This window comes from Rattus norvegicus, chromosome 13 (assembly GCF_021556685.1).
Source record: "Rattus norvegicus strain SHRSP/BbbUtx chromosome 13, alternate assembly SHRSP_T2T, whole genome shotgun sequence".
Taxonomy (NCBI): Eukaryota; Metazoa; Chordata; class Mammalia; order Rodentia; family Muridae; genus Rattus; species Rattus norvegicus.
Genome location: NC_141546.1, coordinates 76241012 through 76264477, shown reverse-complemented (window position 1 = coordinate 76264477; position 23466 = coordinate 76241012). Strand labels below are relative to the sequence as shown.

The 23466-nt window shown below is 42.4% G+C and overlaps 1 protein-coding gene and 1 pseudogene across 2 annotated transcripts in view; both read left to right on the top strand.

The window, feature by feature from the left end:
- LOC103692000 (uncharacterized) overlaps window positions 1-23466 on the top strand; it is a 443265-nt gene that overhangs the window by 387143 nt on the left and 32656 nt on the right. The window lies entirely within an intron of this gene.
- Window positions 6589-10439, top strand: Qrsl1l1 (glutaminyl-tRNA amidotransferase subunit QRSL1 like 1; annotated as a pseudogene).

Here is a 23466-nt window from a genome sequence, read left to right as displayed (position 1 = left end):
GGATATAGAAAACCAAAAGAAGAGACAAGGAGCTGTAGATACAAGCCTCACCAACAGAATTCAAGAGATGGAAGAGAGAATCTCAGGAGCAGAAGATTCCATAGAAATCATTGACTCAACTGTCAAAGATAATGTAAAGCGGAAAAAGCTACTGGTCCAAAACATACAGGAAATCCAGGACTCAATGAGAAGATCAAACCTAAGGATAATAGGTATAGAAGAGAGTGAAGACTCCCAGCTCAAAGGACCAGTAAATATCTTCAACAAAATCATAGAAGAAAACTTCCCTAACCTAAAAAAAGAGATACCCATAGACATACAAGAAGCCTACAGAACTCCAAATAGATTGGACCAGAAAAGAAACACCTCCCGTCACATAATTGTCAAAACACCAAACGCACAAAATAAAGAAAGAATATTAAAAGCAGTAAGGGAAAAAGGTCAAGTAACATATAAAGGCAGACCTATCAGAATCACACCAGACTTTTCGCCAGAAACTATGAAGGCCAGAAGATCCTGGACTGATGTCATACAGACCCTAAGAGAACACAAATGCCAGCCCAGGTTACTGTACCCAGCAAAACTCTCAATTAACATTGATGGAGAAACCAAGATATTCCATGACAAAACCAAATTTACACAATATCTTTCTACAAATCCAGCACTACAAAGGATAATAAATGGTAAAGCACAACATAAGGAGGCAAGCTATACCCTAGAAGAAGCAAGAAACTAATCGTCTTGGCAACAAAACAAAGAGAATGAAAGCACACAAACATAACCTCACATCCAAATATGAATATAAAGGGAAGCAATAATCACTATTCCTTAATATCTCTCAATATCAATGGCCTCAATTCCCCAATAAAAAGACATAGATTAACAAACTGGATACGCAATGAGGACCCTGCATTCTGCTGCCTACAGGAAACACACCTCAGAGACAAAGACAGACACTACCTCAGAGTGAAAGGCTGGAAAACAACTTTCCAAGCAAATGGTCAGAAGAAGCAAGCTGGAGTAGCTATTCTAATATCAAATAAAATCAATTTCCAACTAAAAGTCATCAAAAAAGATAAGGAAGGACACTTCATATTCATCAAAGGAAAAATCCACCAAGATGAACTCTCAATCCTAAATATCTATGCCCCAAATACAAGGGCACCTACATACGTAAAAGAAACCTTACTAAAGCTCAAAACACACATTGCACCTCACACAATAATAGTGGGAGACTTCAACACCCCACTCTCATCAATGGACAGATCATGGAAACAGAAATTAAACAGTGATGTCGACAGACTAAGAGAAGTCATGAGCCAAATGGACTTAACGGATATTTATAGAACATTCTATCCTAAAGCAAAAGGATATACCTTCTTCTCAGCTCCTCATGGTACTTTCTCCAAAATTGACCATATAATTGGTCAAAAAACGGGCCTCAACAGGTACAGAAAGATAGAAATAATCCCATGCGTGCTATCGGACCACCACGGCCTAAAACTGGTCTTCAATAACAATAAGGGAAGAATGCCCACATATACGTGGAAATTGAACAATGCTCTACTCAATGATAACCTGGTCAAGGAAGAAATAAAGAAAGAAATTAAAAACTTTTTAGAATTTAATGAAAATGAAGATACAACATACCCAAACTTATGGGACACAATGAAAGCTGTGCTAAGAGGAAAACTCATAGCGCTGAGTGCCTGCAGAAAGAAACAGGAAAGAGCATATGTCAGCAGCTTGACAGCACACCTAAAAGCTCTAGAACAAAAAGAAGCAAATACACCCAGGAGGAGTAGAAGGCAGGAAATAATCAAACTCAGAGCTGAAATCAACCAAGTAGAAACAAAAAGGACCATAGAAAGAATCAACAGAACCAAAAGTTGGTTCTTTGAGAAAATCAACAAGATAGATAAACCCTTAGCCAGACTAACGAGAGGACACAGAGAGTGCGTCCAAATTAACAAAATTAGAAATGAAAAGGGAGACATAACTACAGATTCAGAGGAAATTCAAAAAATCATCAGATCTTACTATAAAAACCTATATTCAACAAAATTTGAAAATCTTCAGGAAATGGACAATTTCCTAGACAGATACCAGGTATCGAAGTTAAATCAGGAACAGATAAACCAGTTAAACAACCCCATAACTCCTAAGGAAATAGAAGCAGTCATTAAAGGTCTTCCAACCAAAAAGAGCCCAGGTCCAGACGGGTTTAGTGCAGAATTCTATCAAACCTTCATAGAAGACCTCATACCAATATTATCCAAACTATTCCACAAAATTGAAACAAATGGAGCACTACCGAATTCCTTCTACGAAGCCACAATTACTCTTATACCTAAACCACACAAAGACACAACAAAGAAAGAGAACTTCAGACCAATTTCCCTTATGAATATCGACGCAAAAATACTCAATAAAATTCTGGCAAACCGAATTCAAGAGCACATCAAAACAATCATCCACCATGATCAAGTAGGCTTCATCCCAGGCATGCAGGGATGGTTTAATATACGGAAAACCATCAACGTGATCCATCATATAAACAAACTGAAAGAACAAAACCACATGATCATTTCATTAGATGCTGAGAAAGCATTTGACAAAATTCAACACCCCTTCATGATAAAAGTCCTGGAAAGAATAGGAATTCAAGGCCCATACCTAAACATAGTAAAAGCCATATACAGCAAACCAGTTGCTAACATTAAACTAAATGGAGAGAAACTCGAAGCAATCCCACTAAAATCAGGGACTAGACAAGGCTGCCCACTCTCTCCCTACTTATTCAATATAGTTCTTGAAGTTCTAGCCAGAGCAATCAGACAACAAAAGGAGATCAAGGGGATACAGATCGGAAAAGAAGAAGTCAAAATATCACTATTTGCAGATGACATGATAGTATATTTAAGTGATCCCAAAAGTTCCACCAGAGAACTACTAAAGCTGATAAACAACTTCAGCAAGGTGGCTGGGTATAAAATTAACTCAAATAAATCAGTTGCCTTCCTCTATACAAAAGAGAAACAAGCCGAGAAAGAAATTAGGGAAACGACACCCTTCATAATAGACCCAAATAATATAAAGTACCTCGGTGTGACTTTAACCAAGCAAGTAAAAGATCTGTACAATAAGAACTTCAAGACACTGAGGAAAGAAATTGAAGAAGACCTCAGAAGATGGAAAGATCTCCCATGCTCATGGATTGGCAGGATTAATATAGTAAAAATGGCCATTTTACCAAAAGCAATCTACAGATTCAATGCAATCCCCATCAAAATTCCAATCCAATTCTTCAAAGAGTTAGACAGAACAATTTGCAAATTCATCTGGAATAACAAAAAACCCAGGATAGCTAAAGCTATCCTCAACAATAAAAGGACTTCAGGGGGAATCACTATCCCTGAACTCAAGCAGTATTACAGAGCAATAGTGATAAAAACTGCATGGTATTGGTACAGAGACAGACAGATAGACCAATGGAATAGAATTGAAGACCCAGAAATGAACCCACACACCTATGGTCACTTGATTTTTGACAAAGGAGCCAAAACCATCCAATGGAAAAAAGATAGCATTTTCAGCAAATGGTGCTGGTTCAACTGGAGGGCAACATGTAGAAGAATGCAGATCGATCCATGCTTATCACCCTGTACAAAGCTTAAGTCCAAGTGGATCAAGGACCTCCACATCAAACCAGACACACTCAAACTAATAGAAGAAAAACTAGGGAAGCATCTGGAACACATGGGCACTGGAAAAAATTTCCTGAACAAAACACCAATGGCTTATGCTCTAAGATCAAGAATCGACAAATGGGATCTCATAAAACTGCAAAGCTTCTGTAAGGCAAAGGACACGGTGGTTAGGACAAAACGGCAACCAACAGATTGGGAAAAGATCTTTACCAATCCTACAACAGATAGAGGCCTTATATCCAAAATATACAAAGAACTCAAGAAGTTAGACCGCAGGGAAACAAATAACCCTATTAAAAAATGGGGTTCAGAGCTAAACAAAGAATTCACAGCTGAGGAATGCCGAATGGCTGAGAAACACCTAAAGAAATGTTCAACATCTTTAGTCATAAGGGAAATGCAAATCAAAACAACCCTGAGATTTCACCTCACACCAGTGAGAATGGCTAAGATCAAAAACTCAGGTGACAGCAGATGCTGGCGAGGATGTGGAGAAAGAGGAACACTCCTTCATTGTTGGTGGGATTGCAGACTGGTAAAACCATTCTGGAAATCAGTCTGGAGGTTCCTCAGAAAATTGGACATTGAACTGCCTGAGGATCCAGCTATACCTCTCTTGGGCATATACCCAAAAGATGCCTCAACATATAAAAGAGACACGTGCTCCACTATGTTCATCGCAGCCTTATTTATAATAGCCAGAAAATGGAAAGAACCGAGATGCCCTTCAACAGAGGAATGGATACAGAAAATGTGGTACATCTACACAATGGAATATTACTCAGCTATCAAAAACAACGAGTCTATGAAATTCGTAGGCAAATGGTTGGAACTGGAAAATATCATCCTGAGTGAGCTAACCCAATCACAGAAAGACATACATGGTATGCACTCATTGATAAGTGGCTATTAGCCCAAATGCTTGAATTACCCTTGATCCCTAGAACAAACGAAACTCAAGACGGATGATCAAAATGTGAATGCTTCACTCCTTCTTTAAATGAGGAAAAAGAATACCCTTGGCTGGGAAGGGAGAGGCAAAGATTAAAACAGAGACTGAAGGAACACCCATTCAGAGCCTGCCCCACAGGTGGCCCATACATATACAGCCACCCAATTGGACAAGATGGATGAAGCAAAGAAGTGCAGACCGACAGGAGCCGGATGTAGATCGCTCCTGAGAGACACAGCCAGAATACAGCAAATACAGAGGCGAATGCCAGCAGCAAACCACTGAGCTGAGAATAGGACCCCCGTTGAAGGAATCAGAGAAAGAACTGGAAGAGCTTGAAGGGGCTCGAGACCCCATATGTACAACAATGTCAAGCAACCAGAGCTTCCAGGGACTAAGCCACTACCTAAAGACTATACATGGACTGACCCTGGACTCTGACCCCATAGGTAGCAATGAATATCCTAGTAAGAGCACCAGTGGAAGGGGAAGCCCTGGGTCCTGCTAAGACTGAACCCCCAGTGAACTAGACTATGGGGGGAGGGCGGCAATGGGGGGAGGGTTGGGAGGGGAACACCCATAAGGAAGGGGAGGGGGGAGGGGGATTTGCCCGGAAACCGGGAAAGGGAATAACACTTGAAATGTATATAAGAAATACTCAAGTTAATAAAAAAAAAAAAAAAAACAAAAACAAAACAAAAAAAATAAAAAAAAATGAAAAAAAAAAAAAAAAAAAAAAAGAAAGGAAGGAAAGGGAACAAGAGAAATTACCACATTTGCCCTGAAGAATGCCTGAGGCATCAGATAAAGTCAACTTGATAAAATGTAACTTAGTGACTAGAGTCTTTAAATTAAAATGTCATTAACTTGCTTATTCTGTGTTCATAGGGAAGGGTGCATGCAGACCACTGCACCATACGGAAGCCAGAGGACAACCGATGAGTCAATGCTCTCCTTCTCTCAAGTGGGTCCCAGGGGACAAACTCAGGTCGGCAGTCTAGGAGCCATCTAGCTGCTAGCTCCAACAGACTAGTGTGGCAGCCAGGGGGCGGGGCGTGTTGGGGTGTCTACAACCTTGATAGATAGGGAGAAATGAGCTGCCAGAGACAAGAAGGCCATTCGGCACAACACGGCACAACAGCCAGTTTGGGTCCAAACTTTGGGACTAGGTCTCTGATCGATGTATTTTAGGCTTATTTAAACACGGTACAATCTGGTAAAACCTATTTTTGCGTTGATTAACTCAACCCCACATGTGGATCCAAGCACATTTAAGTCTCTTTGAGGAATGAAGCTAAATAAAGATCAGATGTGACTACATCAGAACTCTAAAGTATATGGGACACCTTCTATAAAGATAGGTTTTATCTTTATAGACAGAGCTGAGAAAAATGAGTACAGAAGGGACACGGGAAGAGTCCAGTATGGTCTCTGGCTACACAGATTGCATAAAAGTCACTAGGCCAGGAAGTGTATCCACTCCAACCTTCTGGACTGAAACAGGTTTTGTATTCCTTCCTGTGAAGGAACAACCGTGTGTGGTTAGCATTCCTGGTTTCTCTAGTGTGTTTCTCTGAGCACAAAGACCTCCGTGCCCCCTGTAGAGCAGGTCTTCAAAAGATATGTTTTATGATTTCATCTCAAATTAGTTGCAACCTAGAGTTTAATACAAACCCTATTTTATCCTTTCTATAAAGCTGATGTATAAAATATGTCTAATTGTTTTAAATATTATAAAGTTTTTATTATATAACAAATCAGAAAGTTTGCCCATGTCTAAAAATTGAAAGTGAGACTCTAAATCATCTTTCTTTTTTTTTCTATAGTTTCCGGTCACATTAGTGGCTTTACCTCATCTTTCCTCATTACTCACCATAGGTGGCAACTTCACACCCAGTTGCTCACTTGACAGGGATCCCAAAATGTTTCCAGAATTTTGTGTGGTATTTTCACTTCCCTTATTTTATGTACCTTCCTTCCTGTTATTTTCTATGACGTAATTTCAGACTTAGAAGCAAAGAGCGTTTTTAAGAGATTATATAATTTAATCAGAACCGAAAAAATATCCCTACTGCGGTTTGTCTAATAACTCACCTATTTATTAAATGTCTTAGTACAGTGCTATTGTGACAAAAGTTAAGAGATATTTAGAGCGTCTCGTTGTTGAGGAGGTGCGTGAGAATGCAAGATGTCTGTGCGCATGTAACGCATGTGGCCGACGTTGACTTCCTCCGCTCCCAGACGCTGTGGTACCCGGCTGACTCAGACGCGAACTCTTCTGGGCCAGACTCTCCGAGAAATTTCTGCAGCACTGAAGCAGTGCCAAGTTACACCAACAGAGTTCTGCAAGAAATGTCTCTCCCTCATCAAGAAAACCAAGTATCTAAATGCTTCCCTTACTGTATCAGAAAAGGTGGCTTTTAAGTAAGCTGAAGAATCAGAGAAAAGATACAAGAAAGGTCAGTCTCTTGGAGAAGTAGATGGAATGCCTCATCACATCTGGCCTCGGACAACATGGGCATCAAATATGTTAAAAGGTTCTGTACCACCTTACAATGCTACAGTGGTTCAGACGTTGTTGGATCAGAAAGCTCTACTCATGGGGAAAACAAATTTTGATGAGTTTGCTATGGGATCTGGAAGAACAGATAGCCTGTTTAGACCAGTTAAAAACCCCTGGACTTATTCAAAGCAATACAGAGTGGGATTTAGGTCAGTGATAGAGCAAAGCAATACAGAGAAAGAAGCCGACACGATGCCCATGAGAATTCACACTGGCTGGTAACTGGAGGAAGCTCGGTTGGCAGCGTGGCAGCATGGCAGCGTGGCAGCGTGGCAGCGTGGCAACCGTGGCAGCCGTGGCAGCCGTGGCAGCCGTGGCAGCGGTCCCGGGCTTTGAGGCTCTGGGATCGGACACTGGCAGATCCACCAGGAACCCTGCTGCCCAATGTGGGATTATTGGTTTCAAACCAAACTGTGGCTTAGTTTCCCTGCACCGCCTTATTCCCCTGGTGAATTCAATGAGCATGCCAGGAATCTTCACCAGCTGTGTGGACGATACAGCAACTGTGTTAGGTGGACTGGCTGAACATGACCCCAAAGATTCCACCACAGTAAAAGGCCCTGTTAAGCCACCCACGATTCCCAGTGTGCCGGATGTGAGCAGACAGTGTATACAAATTCCAAAGGAATATCTAGTACCAGAATTGCCAAGAGAAGTACTAGCTCTCTGGTCCCAAGCTTCTGACCTCTTTGCGTCTGAAGGAGCCAAAGTGGATGACGTCTCTGCCACCCACCTTCTTCTTTTTTTTTTCTTTTTTTCCTCCATCTTTATTAACTTGAGTATTTCTTACTTACATTTCAAATGTTATTCCCTTTCCCGGTTTCCGGGCCAACATCCCCCTAGCCCCACCCCCTTCCCTTCTACATGGGTGTTCCCCTCCCCGTCCTCCCCCCATTACCACCCTCCCCCCAATAATCATGTTCACTGGAGGTTCAGCCTTGGCAGGACCAAGGGCTTTCCCTTCCACTGGTGCTCTTACTAGGATATTCATTGCTACCTATGAGGTCAGAGTCCAGGGTCAGTTCATGTATAGTCTTTAGGTACTGGCTTAGTCCCTGGAAGCTCTGGTTGGTTGGCATTGTTGTTCATATGGGGTCTCAAGCCCCTTCAAGCTCTTCCAGTCCTTTCTCTGATTCCTTCAACGGGGGTCCCGTTCTCAGTTCTGTGGTTTGCTGCTGGCATTCACCTATGTATTAGCCCTATTCTGGCTCTGTCTCTCAGGAGAGATCTACATCCGGTTCCTGTCGGCCTGCACTTCTTTGCTTCATCTAGTTTGGTACCACCCACCTTCTACTCCACGGTCTGCTATCATGGACTGTGTTCGTTAGAAGTAGCATTGAATATGGCAAGAGTTGATGGGCTACAGTACAGTCACAGGTCTGCTATTGATGTGTCGTCTACTGAAGCCCCGTATGCTGCAGCCAGACAAGAAGGGCTCAATGATGCGATGAGAGGAAGAATTCTCTCGGGGAAACTTTTTCTCATTAAAAGAAAATTATGAGAATTATTTTGTCAAGGCACAACGAGGCGTCTCGTTGTGAATGATTTCGTGAATGTTTTTGACTCTGGGGTGGATGTCCTGCTAACCCCTACCATGCTCACTGAGGTAGTGTCATACTTGATATTTTAACACAAGCTATAAATATGGCAGGCTTGCCAGCAGTGAGTGTCCCTGTGGTCCTCTCTAGCCAAGGGCTGCCAATAGGACTGCAGCTAATTGGATGTGCATTTTGTGACCAGTAGCTTCTGACAGTTGCCACGTGGTTTGAGAAACAAGTACAGTTTCCTGTTACTCAGCTGCAGGACCTCATGGATGATGGCTCCTTGATCCTTGAGAATGGAAAGTTAACTTCTGCTTCTCTAACCCAGCAATGATCAGGATATCATGCGATTGGTGTGTGCAGGTCAGTGAACAGCCCAGAGGAGGTAGTTCTATCCTTTCACCTTGTAGGTTCCAAGAATTGTCAGGCTTGGCAAATTCCTTTACCTACTAAGGCATTTCACTGGTTCTATACCAGGCAACATTTTAATGCAGTAACAAATAGTAAAAGACAACTCGAAATCCAACTTTTGAATGAATGATGTAACAGGTAATTATAAGAGCTATAAAGAAATCAAACACAAGAGGAAGCTAGAGAGTGAGTAAACAGAGAGCTGGGTAATATGGAAATTTAAAGCATTGAGTGTTGTGGTAATAACTAATATCAATGGGGGGGTCTACCTGCCTTAGACCATTTAGTTTCCAGATAAATGACTCATTTTTATATTTATAACAAACCTTAGACAGCACAAGAGCTGGGCAGATGTTGACCCTCTATGCTGTTTTGCCTACTTCTGTAGGTTGATGTCATTATGCAGGTGAAGGCAGACAAGATAAAAGGAGGCCTGTTAAAGGAGGCCTGATAAAAGGAGGATGAAAAGGAAGGCAAGCAAGAACAAGGGTTTTAGAAGGGAGGGAGAAGAGGAGAAGGAGAGCCAGAACGAGGTGAGGAGCTGAGAGAACATGGCGGCAGATGTTAAGATTCTCCTCTGCACAAAGATACAGGTTGTTATGACTATTTTTAAGGGGTGGGTGTGTACAGGGTTTTGTGCTGTCTAGATGGGCAAATCATATCTTATCAATCAGATCAGAGGATATTGTGTGGTGTGTTCTTTCATGTGGTGACTTAATTGAGTTCAAGAGAAGGTGTGGTGGAGGAACACACCAAGCCTGCCACGGAATTGAGATGTGTGTGCCTGGCGTGATGGCAAACTGGCAAGGGCTATAGGCATCTTTAGTCAACCTAGTTTTAAATTAAGGATCAAGGTTATATAGCATCATGTGATGTACATGAGGATCTTCTTGTCCCTGGGGACAACCAGACCTTGGGGGCCAATGTTTAGCATTACAATGAATAGCAACAGATCAAACCTCAACTATTAAGTGTTTCTGAGAGAAGCAATCATGGGTTTTTGAGAGAAATAATCAGTAAGCCGTGATCTAGGATGAATAATCCAGTCTATGGCATGCATGTATCTTTTTAGAATGCCTCTAAAATGTCTATAACAGTCCAATACATTTTGTAGACCAGACTATAAAGATCTTTTAAAAACTCAAATAATCTTAAGCAAAACCAAATTTGTGTTTCTCGTTACTGAAGACAGGAGCCTAGAAAATAGAGCTCCAAAGGCTTAGTTTAAAAAAAAGAAAACTTTCAGAGTAGCATACAGAGAATGCTTGCAGAAGTACCTCAATGATAGGAATTTCTTTTTTTTTATTAACTTGAGTATTTCTTATATACATTTCAAGTGTTATTCCCTTTCCCGGTTTCCAGGCAAACATCCCCCTCCCCCCTCCCCTTCCTTATGGGTGTTCCCCTTCCAACCCTCCCCCATTGCCGCCCTCCCCCCAACAGTCTAGTTCACTGGGGGTTCAGTCTTAGCAGGACCCAGGGCTTCCCCTTCCACTGGTGCTCTTACTGGGCTATTCATTGCTACCTATGAGGTCAGAGTCCAGGGTCAGTCCATGTATAGTCTTTAGGTAGTGGCTTAGTCCCTGGAAGCTTGGGTTGCTTGGCAGTGTTGTACATATGGGGTCTCGAGCCCCTTCAAGCTCTTCCAGTTCTTTCTCTGATTCCTTCAACGGGGGTCCTATTCTCAGTTCAGTGGTTTGCTGCTGGCTTTCGCCTCTGTATTTGCTGTATTCTGGCTGTGTCTCTCAGGAGCGATCTACATCCAGCTCCTGTCAGTCTGCACTTCTTTGCTTCATCCATCTTGTCTAATTGGGTGGCTGTATATGTATGGGCCACATGTGGGGCAGGCTCTGAATGGGTGTTCCTTCAGTCTCTGTTTTAATCTTTGCCTCTCTCTTCCCTGCCAAGGGTATTCTTGTTCCCCTTTTAAAGAAGGAGTGAAGGATTCACATTTTGATCATCCGTCTTGAGTTTCATTTGTTCTAGGCATCTAGGGTAATTTAAGCATTTGGGCTAATAGCCACTTATCAATGAGTGCATACCATGTATGTCTTTCTGTGATTGGGTTAGCTCACTCAGGATGATATTTTCCAGGTCCAACCATTTGCCTAAGAATTTCATAAAGTCGTTGTTTTTGATAGCTAAGTAATATTCCATTGTGTAGATGTACCACATTTTCTGTATCCATTCCTCTGTTGAAGGGCATCTGGGTTCTTTCCAGCTTCTGGCTATTATAAATAAGGCTGCGATGAGGGAATTTCTTTTTTTATTGGATTTTTTATTTACATTTCGAATGTCATCCACATTCCTGGTTTCTGTCCATAAAGCCTCTATCGCATCCTCCATACCCCTTCTTCTATGAAAATGTTCCCCCACCCACCCACTCCTTCCTGCCTCCCAGCCCTGACATTGCCCTACCCTGGGGCATCGAGCCTTGGCAGGTGCTTCTCCTCCCACTGGTGCCCAACAAGGCCATCCTCTGCTTCATATGCAGCTGGAGTCATGGGTCTGTCCAGGCGTACTCTTTGGATAGTGGTTTAGTCCTTGGGAGCTCTGGAGGGGAGGGAGGTCTGGTTGGTTGGTATTGTTCTTATGGAGTTGCAAACCTCTTCGGCTCCTTCGATCCTTTCTCTAACTCCTCCACTGGGGGCCCTGTTCTCAGTTCAATGGTTGGCTGTGAGCATCCCCCTCTGTATTTGTCATGCTCTGGCAGAACCTCTCAGGAGACAGCTATATCAGTCTCCTATCAGTTTGTACTTCTTAGAGTCAGCATATTGTCTGAATTTGGTGGCTGTATGTATATGGGCTGGATCCCCAGGTGGGGCAGTCTCTGGATGGCCTTTTCTTCAGTCTCTGCTCCAAAATTTGTCTCTGTATTCTCCTCCTGTGAATAATTTTGTTCTCCCTTCTAAGAAGGACTGAAACATCCTCACTTTGGTCATCCTTCTTGAGCTTCATGTGGTCTGTGGATTGTATCTTGGGTAATTTGAGCTTTTGGTCTAATATGCACTTATCAGTGAGTACAAACCATGTATGATTTCTTGTGGTTGGGTTACATCACTCAGGATGATATTTTCTAGTTCAATCCATTTGCATAAGAATCCATGAAATCATTGTTTTTAATAGCTGAGTAGTACTCCATTGCGTAAATGTACCACATTTTCTGTATCCATTCCTCTGTTGAGGGACATCTGGGTACTTTCCAGCTTCTGGCTATTATAAATAAGGCTGCTATGAACATAGTGGAGCATGTGTCCTTGTTATATGTTGGAGCATCTTTTGGGTATATGTCCAGGAGTGGAATAGCTGGATCCTCAGGCAGTTCAATGTTCAATTTTATGAGGAACTTCCAGACTGATTTCCAGAGTGGTTGTACCAGCTTGCAATCCCACCAACAATGGAGGAGTGTTCCTCTTTCTCCACATCCTCACTAGCATCTATTGTCTCATGAGTTTTTTATCTCAGCCATTCTGACTGGTGTGAAATGGGTTCAGGGTTGTTTTGATTTGCATTTCCCTGATGAGTAAGGATATTGAACATTTCTTTAGGTGCTTCAGGGCCATTCAATATTCCTCAGCTGAGAATTCTTTGTTTAGCTCTGTACCCCATTTTTAATAGGGTTATTTGATTCTCTGGAGTCTAACATCTAGGGTTTTTTATGTATTTTGGATATTAGCCCTCAGTGATAGGAATTTCAAAACTTAGATTTATGTGTGGGAAAAAATGTGTTCTCTGGGTGCTAGAAAGGTGGCTCAGTGGTTAGAAGGGTAACTGCTCATCAGTAGTTCCTGATTTTGGTTCCCAGAACCATCAACAGGCATCTACCAACTTCTGTGACTCTAACTCCAGGAGATCTGACATCCTCTTCTGACCTTCCACAAACACACACTCACATGCCCCCTCCCCCCCAAACACACAGTTAAAAATAAAATGAATCTTTTAACAAAACTAAAAGGTGTCCCACCTCTTGCAGCTGTGAGACTTATTCTTTGGTGGCAAAAATTCATTTTCCCAGAAACTTCCTTGTGCAGGTTATTTTTCCATATTTCTATAACCAAATGCCTGACAAAAACGACTTAAGGAAGAGTTTACTTTAGGTTGTAATTCCATGGGAGAGAAGGCATAGTAGCATCCACGAGGGCAGGAACTGCTCTTGTCCACAACAGTGGAAGTGAGGTGGCCCGCACCACAACAAACAGAACAGAACTTGGGCCAAGCTATAAATCTTGAGGCTTATTTCTTCCCTGACCCATGACTTTCAGCTAAGGTTCCACCTCCTAACGGCACCAAAACTCCATGACACAGTACTACCAGCTGGGGACTAAGTGTTCAAACAGGTGAGCTGTGAACATTTTACATTCAAACCTAAGTGCTCTGCCCCTAGCTAATAGCTCTTATAAAGTAAAAATGCCCTTAGCCCAACTTTAAGAGTCCTTATAACCTCTTAGCTATGAGTCTGTCCCTTAACTGTGAGCTGCTAGAATGTAAAAGAAAAGTTACATGCTTGCAATATACAATGGCATGGAGTAAAGATTCTCACGCCAAAGGGAACGAATCAGGACAAAGCAAAGAAAGATAGGATCAAAGCAAGACCAGCACCCAGCTGGGTAAAACCCAAGCCAGGCAGCTCCACGTCCAAGCATGAGGGGCTTTCACGTCCAAGCATGAGGGGCTTTCACGTCCAAGCATGAAGGGCTTCCATGTCCAAGCATGAGGGGCTTATAGAGGCACGGGTTTGGTTCCCACAGGCTTGGATAACCTCTCGATTCAGTGCTGATGCCTGAAGTCTGAGTCCTGTCTTGTAACACTGCATTCATCACTGTAGCTACTGCATCTTGGCCCTTTGAGTGAGGTCAAGTACAGTGCTAGTATCGGAAGCTTTTGTCACGCTTCACAATCCTGGTATTTACGTTATCCTGGGACTTCTACCAAGACTTAAGCTTCATACATTGCCTGGCCTCGGCTGCTTTCTGAAATCTTGCAAGTCTCCCTAAGCCCATGACCCTCACACTCCGTGTCGATGAACTACTTGCACTTCCAGCAAAGCATGCTGGAAGCTATTTCTTTTCAGACACTCTCCTTTATGGTGTGTATTTTTTTAATGGTTTTACAGCATGTAGCCTTTCATGGGTGAGATCTTACCTTCAAGGAACCATCTATTCATCCTGTGGGGGAATACGTGCTTTATTTTTAAGGACACTTACCACAATCGCAAACACTTTGTTTGCATCTACTGATAAGTATAGGTAGATTTGGCTGTTGTGTGTCCCTGGCATTAACTGGCTTTGTGATGCTTTCCTTGAAAAGCTCCACGTGTTCACCTCTCTCTGCTCCTCTTCCTGTTCTCTTCCACTGAGGATGTGGAAATGCAGTGAGCATACCACAGCCTGAATGCTATGCTGGAATTTCCTCCCCAAACAAATGAGTCAGTTGCTTTGGAACCCAGCTGCCTTCTTATGATCAGGACATGGGCAGAACCAGATTATTTTTTCCTCCAAAATATAACATGAATATCCTGGAGCCCAGCTCCAGAGTCATTGTTCTACCTGGAAACTTCACAAGCCTGGCCCTTACTGTCTACATTTCAACTGACAACCCTGCTCTCCTAGACTCCTGCCCATTCAGCTCTGTTTACAGCATTCTGCAGAATCGTCAACTTGTAACTCCAAACTCTTTTGCCTTTCTCCCACAAACCAGTTAGAAGGCCTCAAAGCCACATGGTCAGATTTATCATTGCAACAGGTCCAATTCTCTGTACCGATTTTCTCCATTGCAACTTAGGCAAGGAAGGATTTGTGCTAGCTCTGTTTAAGGGGTGGGGAAAGCAAGACTACTTTCTCGGGAGCGAGTACCTGTCCATGGTAGCAGGATGGTAGCTTGCTCAGACCTTAGGAAAGAAGAAAGCAAGCTCAATGGGAGGACCAATCTATAAACCTCCAGACTTGCCTCCAGTAACCCACTTCCTTTAGTTAAACCTTGCACCCTAAAGATTCCACAATGTCTCAAAACAGTATCACCAGCTAAATATTAAGTGTTATAACACATGAGCCTGTGGGGATATTTTGCATATAAACTATAATGTATGTGTCTGTTGTACATGCATGTTCATATGGGTGTATACATGTGTGCATGAAGGTACCTTATGCTCATGCATGTGAACATCAAGAGTTGGCATCAGGTGTCTTTCTCTATCACTCTCCACAGCACTAAGGTAGCTAATGCATAGTCTAGATTTCACACGAGTTCTGGGAATCTAAACTCAAGTCCTCATGCTTACACAGTAGGCACTTCAAGACCTGAGCCATCTCCCCAGCCCACAACTTAACACTTCTGTATGTAAAAGAGTGCCAAGAGTGAAACGATGTGGTCCCTGTCTCATTAGCAAGAATTAATGAGGTCCTTACTGTGTGGCTTTACTTTTTAATTTATCCTTGTGGAATCAGAGTCATGTCACTGCAAGTTGAGAAAGAACTTCATTTTATGATATATCCCATTAAACTCCATCTCCACCTATCGATCCTACATTTCTACCACAAAGAGCCAATTCCTACTCATGACATCATCAGATGGCATCAGGATAGATCTGCTTAAGTCAAATGCGTCCATTATAGACTTCACTAGCAGCAAGTCTGAAAATCCAATAGATCCAATTCAATGGCAAACTGATCACTCCCCCTTCTGTAAGACAACCTCTCTTAATGAACGAAGCTGTTTTTATTCCATGCCTGTGTCCACCAAAACCTAGTTCTGAAAGTTTCTACTTTGGTTCTTTTGCAGCAATCCCTTTGTCCTCTCTGTGTAAGTGACCTTCCTTATTGAGAGGGAATGACTTATTTCAAACCCACATCCTCTTTCCCAGGCTTTCCTCCTACACTTTGCCCTTTGGTTAAGCGCAATTTCTTCTTCCCAGGAGTTTATATGCCATCTACTTTTCCCAATAGGAAATGCTATCAGAGAGGGCTTATATCCAAGATATACAAAGAACTCAAGAAGTTAGACTGCAGGGAGACAAATAACCCTATTAAAAATGGGGTTCAGAGCTAAACAAAGAATTCACAGCTGAGGAATGCCGAATGGCTGAGAAACACTAAAGAAATGTTCAACATCTTTAGTCATAAGGGAAATGCAAATCAAAACAACCCTGAGATTTCACCTCACACCAGTGAGAATGGCTAAGATCAAAAACTCAGGTGACAGCAAATGCTGGCGAGGATGTGGAGAAAGAGGAACACTCCTCCATTGTTGGTGGGATTGCAGACTGTTACAACCATTCTGGAAATCAGTCTGGAGGTTCCTCAGAAAATTGGACATTGAACTACCTGAGGACCCAGCTATACCTCTCTTGGGCATATACCCAAAAGATGCCCCAACATATAACAAAGACACATGCTCCACTATGTTTATAGCAGCCTTATTTATAATAGCCAGAAGCTGGAAAGAATCCAGATGCCCTTCAACAGAGGAATGGATACAGAAAATGTGGTACATCTACACAATGGAATATTACTCAGCTATCAAAAACAATGACTTTATGAAATTCATAGGCAAATGGATAGAACTGGAAATAACATCCAGAGTGAGGTAACCCAATCACAGAAAAACACTCATGGTATGCACTCATTGATAAGTGGTTATTAGCCCAAATGCTTGAATTACCCTAGATGCACAGAACACATGAAACTCAAGAAGGATGACCAAAATGCAAATGCTTCACTCCTTCTTTAAAAGGGGAACAAGAATACCCTTGGGAGGGAATAGGGAGGCAAAGTTTAGAACAGAGGCAGAAGGAACACCCATTCAGAGCCTGCCCCACATGTGACCCATACATATACAGCCACCAAACTAGATAAGATGGATGAAGCAAAGAAGTGCTGGCTGACAGGAACAAGACGTAGATCTCTCTGAGAGACACAACCAGAATACAGCAAATACAGAGGTGAATGCCAGCAGCAAACCAGTGAACTGAGAAAGGGACCCCCGCTGAAGGAATCAGAGAAAGGACTGGAAGAGTTTGAAGGGGCTTGAGACCCCATATGAACAACAATGCCAACCAACCAGAGCTTCCAGGGACTAAGCCACTACCCAAAGACTATACATAGACTGACCCTGGACTCTGACCTCATAGGTAGCAATGAATAGCCTAGTAAGAGCACCAGTGGAAGGGGAAGCTCTTGGTCCTGCCAAGACTGAACCCCCAGTGAAGGTGATTTTTGGGGGAAGGGTGGTAATGAGGGAAGGATGGGGAGGGGAACACCCATATAGAAGGGAAGGGAGTGGGGTTAGGGGGATGTTGGCCTGGAAACCGGGAAGAGGAATAACAATCGAAATGTAAATAAGAAATACTCAAGTTAATAAAGATGGGGGGGGGGAAACGTTTTCAGACATTTTACGTGGTAATTAAGCTATCATATGAGCCCAAAAGAAGATCAGGCTAAGGATAAATGGAGAATGAGATGGACAATTTTATACCTCTTTTAACATGGTAGAATCCATTGCCTTAAAGCACAAAGACATAGGACAAATGTCCACTGTTTGACAGTACCTTAAGAGAAACAGAATTCACATAAAATACAAAATGGCTTAATGAGACTTTCAAGCACTGTTGATATGTTTATATTTTTACTGAAGAGCAATGTCTTGCCTACGAAGTTTTAATTAGATTTAAAATTGGATCCAATCCACATAGAGTTGATTGATTGACCACCATCCTCCCCAGCCCCACATATGTTTCATCACATCTGACTGCTCATGATGCCAAATGAAATCTGAGCCTCACCTTCCATAAGCCCAACAGCCAAGACTCAGCATGTTCTGGGAGAACCACTCCATCCCTAGGTTATTCTGTAAGAAACATCCTTACAATGCCTTAAATACAGCCTCTAGCCCTTGGTAGAGATTTTGTAGCTTGGGATGGCTTAGACACTCCCAGTCATGAGTCCTTTCTGAATATCTCTCTATGCAAACACTGATATTTCCAAGACCATGGGATGCTGTAGACTATCCTGATGAAAGGAATCTTGAAAGACTATAAAAATGGACACTAAGAGGTCTATTAAAGGAAAAAACACCTTTTTATGGTCATTTTGACCATGATAGATTAGTTATAGTCTAATCGAGAGAGAGAGAGAGAGAGAGAGAGAGAGAGAAGAGAAATATACCATAGGATGATAGGATGTCATACACTCCAATCCCTGTCCCAATTTTGCCATAAGACAATAAATGAAGTAGGAAAAGATGACTTCAGTATATTCATCTAAAAATGCAAAGTGTAATGGTTTGAATTGAGAATGGCCCCCATGGGCTTATATGTTTGAATGCTTGGTTTCCAGCTAGTGGAACTCCTTGGGAAGGATGATGAGGTGTGGCATTGTTAAAGGAGGCGTGTCACTCGAGGTGGGCTTTAGGGTTTCAAAAGCCTGAGCCAGGCCCTGAAGTGGAAACTTAAGGGTTATTTGGAAAGTCAGTTGTGTTGGATAGTGTTTTGCTGGAGCAAACACATGAAGGAGTGTTTGAGGCAGGCACAGGTGAAAGGATGTTCTGCTAAAGCAAGCATGTGAAAGGACTTGTGATGAAGGATTCTTCACTAATGACACACCTGTATAGGTCTGCCTTACATTGTATAGTTAAACTCCATTTGTCAGGACTGCAGAGAAACACACCAAAAATCTTCTGGGCATGTGCTGTGGCTTCTTGCCACTTTCTCTGATTTCCTGGACTCAGGCTGATTGGCAGAGTGATGTTAGCTGATACAGACTCACATGGAGTTTTGCTAAGTCAGATTCATGTGCTAAAGCAAGACATGTGGTTAGGCAAGACCCATGATGTTTGGAGGGAGTATCAATAAGACTCAACGAACAGAAATGGAGGCTTGACTTGCTTGCATAGATAAGTACTTGTTGGTGTCAAACCTTGGATGATCTTCACTTTGCTGAGAAGGACAGCAAAAGACTTCTCCTGTCATCCTAAACTATTCTTGCTGACTTGTGCCAATTCGGCTAAGGCCAGGTTGCTTCTGCTAGGTAGTGCCATCACTGCTGATTTGCGTTTGCTATCCCAACTCTACCAAACTGGACTGCTGGTATATCCATGAAAATGTTTGCAATTGGATCAAGCTGCTGCAGCTGACCTATGAACTGAACTGCTGACTTCCTGACAATGCAGATGGGATTTTCTCCAAAGAACCATTTCTAAACAGGTCTACTTCCCCATATCCTTTCTTTTCCACTATGTCTTGTGGGTTGTGAGCTAGAAAGGGGGTTAAAGTGTTTAAGAGCTATCTTTAAAAGTAGACTTTGAAAAAAATTAAAGTTCCAAGGCTTAGTCTTACCCTTTTTCTCTCTCTACTTCTCCAGCACCGTGCCAGCCTGACTGCTGCCACACTCCCTGCCATGATTTTGAACTCTGAAACAATGGGCAAGGCCCCAATCAAATGCTTTCTTCTGTAAGTTGCTTTGGCCATGGTGTCTTCACAGCAACCAAACATTAGCTAAAACATAGTGTGTGTGAGAAAAGGAAGATGACTAGATCTGTAAGATGCCATGGATGTACAGGACAAAATAATGGGCTACAGCATCAGGTACATTCCAGCTTCAACTCTGACACCGTGTGAGGCTCAGGGATGTCCAAGCCTTGCTTGAAATAGTAAGTCTTACACTGGGTGGTACTCACCATTTTACAATAAGATTCTGCTTTGAGGAACGCCCATTCAGAGCCTGCCCCACATGTGGCCCATACATATACAGCCACCAAACTAGATAAGATGGATGAAGCAAAGAAGTGCAGGCTGACAGGAACCGGATGTAGATCTCTCCTGAGAGACACAGCCAGAATACAGCAAATACATAGGCGAATGCCAGCAGCAAACCACTGAACTGAGAACAGGACCCGCATTGAAGGAATCAGAGAAAGGACTGAAAGAGCTAAAGGGGCTTAAGGCCCCATATGAACAACAATGCCAACAAACCAGAGCTTCCTGGGACTAAGCCACTACTCAAAGACTACACATGGACTGACCCTGGGCTCCAACTGCATAGGTAGCAATGAATAGCCTAGTAAGAGCACCAGTGGAAAGGGAAGCCCTTGGTCCTGCCAAGGCTGAACCCCCAGTTAAGGTGAATGTTGGGGGGAGGGCGGTAATGGGGGGAGGATGGGGAGGGGAACTCCCATATAGAAGGGGAAGGGGAGGAGGAGGGGTTAAGAGGATGTTGGCCTGGAAACCGGGAAAGGGAATAACAATTGAAATGTAAATAAGAAATAACCAATTTAATAAAGATGGAGAAAAAAAAAGATTCTGCTTTGAGGCGGGAGAGCTGGCTCAGCAGTTAAGAGCCCTGGATGCTCTTGCAGAGGACTGGACTTTGGGTCTCAGAACCAAAATGGCGGCTCACAACTCTCTATAACTCCAGTTCCCCATGGGTACTCCATGCACACAGTGCACATACATACATGCAGGCAAAGCACTCACACACATACAACTTTTAAGTCTCTAAAAGAAAAGGAAAAATAGTCAAGACAATGGTCCTCCCTTGCTGTCCTTTGTTTGTTTGACTTTAAATCCAGACACGCACTGCTTATTGATGAGGATGCTTCCTCAGAAAGGTATCTTTGCATTACTTCATCATTGTCTGACTATCATAAAGTACACTTACACAAGCTATGATTGCTGTGATGCCACTACATGGTATTACTGGGCCACTGTCAGCTGTGCCATCTGTCGTTGACTGAAACATGATTCTGCAGCAAACAGTTGTTCAATCAGGGAGAAATGTACCATTCACAACTTGACATAAAATTAGATTGTTTTGATAGGAGAGCACTACAGGGCTAATGTTTTCTCTGATGTAAAACTGAAAGTGTTCAAAATACTCATCTCAGTTGCTTTTTCATCCACCTCCAAACTCCAAGAAATTGAGCCAGTATTTAGTCCCAGGAGCAATCAGGTACTCGAAGAATTCAAGACTCCTCTCTTTAGACAGGAGAGAAGAGATGCAGATAATAGTTGGGTATTGCTTGACAATGAATTCCTTCAGAAGGAAGTAGGGAACCGAATTCTTTTAGTGAAACAAATCAATCATGTGAGTCTTTAAAGGTGAATAAGCTCTCTACATGGGGCTATTACCACAGTAGAAAGTAAAGAGAGAAAAGGAGGTGGTGTTGCTGGGTTTGAAGATGGAGGAGGAAGCAAGAACCAATAAGCTTGGGTCACCCTAAGAAGTTAAAATGCACAATTCTGGGTCAAGTTTCCAGACGGAAAGATGCTCTTCACATGTCTTGATATAGCCCAGTGGGACTCAAGGCAAAGTTCCTGCTTTGTGTTCTTTTCAGACACTAGGTCTATGGTAAATTACTGAAGCAACCATAGAAAACTGAGACAGATTCCTCAGTTCAGCAGCTCCAAACTAAGTATGCATCTATTCACCCCAAATCAAACCACGGAAAGCGAATCACAGCTTCCTCCTGACTAAAGTGTCTCCATGCCCTTAGGACTTTCTCCTTTCAGTCACCACTAATTCCTCACACCTCACCCACCAACTCATGTGGTGGCCTCTCTCTCCATTGACTCTGCACTCCAGGACACAGCAAGACCTTCCCACATCCCTAGTTTTGACCTTCCTCTGGTGAGGCTTCCTCATTCACACCTCTGCTTTTGATTTTGTGTTCTCCGGCTTCTATTCACAACAGTTTTAGTCATGTCACTGAGAGGAAGCTCAATCAAGTGAGTCTGGATAAACAGCAGAAAGCATCTTCCAAAAGAGGTTGCAGCCACTGGGGACTTCCAAGTTACATCACTACACTAACATAAGTTTGGGAGCTGATGATCCGGATAACATTTTTTGGTCTCTATGAGCCCTGTAAAGTCACTTCTTCCTCTGAACTCGTGTTTACATAGTAATAAATGAAAGGGAAACATTTAAATCAGTCCAAGTATGAAACAATGCATTTGCAGAAGAAAATTGTCTGTCTTTTCAGAAGCAGTGATACTAGACACCAATAAAACATTCTAGATGAAATGGATTCCTGATTATGTCTTACGATTGAGTTTTGTGTCTGGCATGGCATGGTCAGAAGTGTTGGCTAGATGATGCCACAGTTCACAAACACTGTTAAGTAGACAGAAGCAAGAGCTTTGAGTCAGAGATGTGTTTAGAGAGGTGATATATTTATAGGCTGTGGCGCCTCTCTGTTCTGTTCCTGTGGTGTTTTTTTCTGCCTGTATTACTTTAGAAGAACAATAATAGGCTAAAGTAGAAATGATATGATCTTACCTCTGTCTATATGGTGACTATTATGGGTTGGACTATGGCCATATTGTTCAAACAGAACTTGAAAGAACTCTTTGCTTCTGCAGAAACAGAAGAGTAAGTGTACAGACCTAGAAGGTTCCATTCCAACCTTAATCAAAGCAGCTGTTTTTAAAATGTTTCCTATCTTAACAATGGCTGCTCACTTACGCATGGTTTTATTGATATAAATCTTTTTCATTAAGAATAACAATGATGGGCAGGAAAGATGACTCAGTGGTTAAGAGCCCTGACTGCTCTTCTAGAAGTCCTGAGTTCAAATCCCAGAAACCACATGGTGGCTCACAACCATCTGTATTGAGATCTGATGCCTTCTTCTGGTGTGTCTGAAGACAGCAATAGTGTACTTATAATAAATAAATAAATAAATAAATAAATAAATAAATAAATAAATAAATAAACAAATAAACCTTTTTTAAAGAGAATAACAGTGATTGCTCACTGACTGTAGTTTAAGAGCAGTGTCTACCTTTTTCTTATTTTAAATTAAATGTATCAAAATCACACATGCATTGTTCCATACTTGTTCTGACTCAAAGGATCCCTCTTTACTCATTACTGAGGAAACATTTGTAAGCTTCCTCCACCTTTATGTGAGTCAGGTGATCAAACTCGGACTGTTGGGCTGGCACAGGAAGCATCTTTCCTTGAGGCACCACCTTGCTTGCCCTAGAAGGATCTTAAGCTGAGACTAGTCCACACTTACACTAAGAACTTTTAACAAGTGCTGAAAAAGAGGGAAGTCTGGGGTTGGGTCCTTGACATTTTTCTAGCACTTATGTGATCAAACTATTATGGACCAAGATACTAAGGAACTTAATGTGAACGACAGACGACTTTGGCTTCCTCCTGCAGCTTTTTCCCATGGCACATTCTTCCCATGGCAGCTGAGGCTTTGGTACAGGTTTCATCTTGTTTCCTCCTTCCTCTGTAGGCCTTACACAACAAGGCTTTCACACTGCACCCATAGTGCAGGGATGAATTCCAG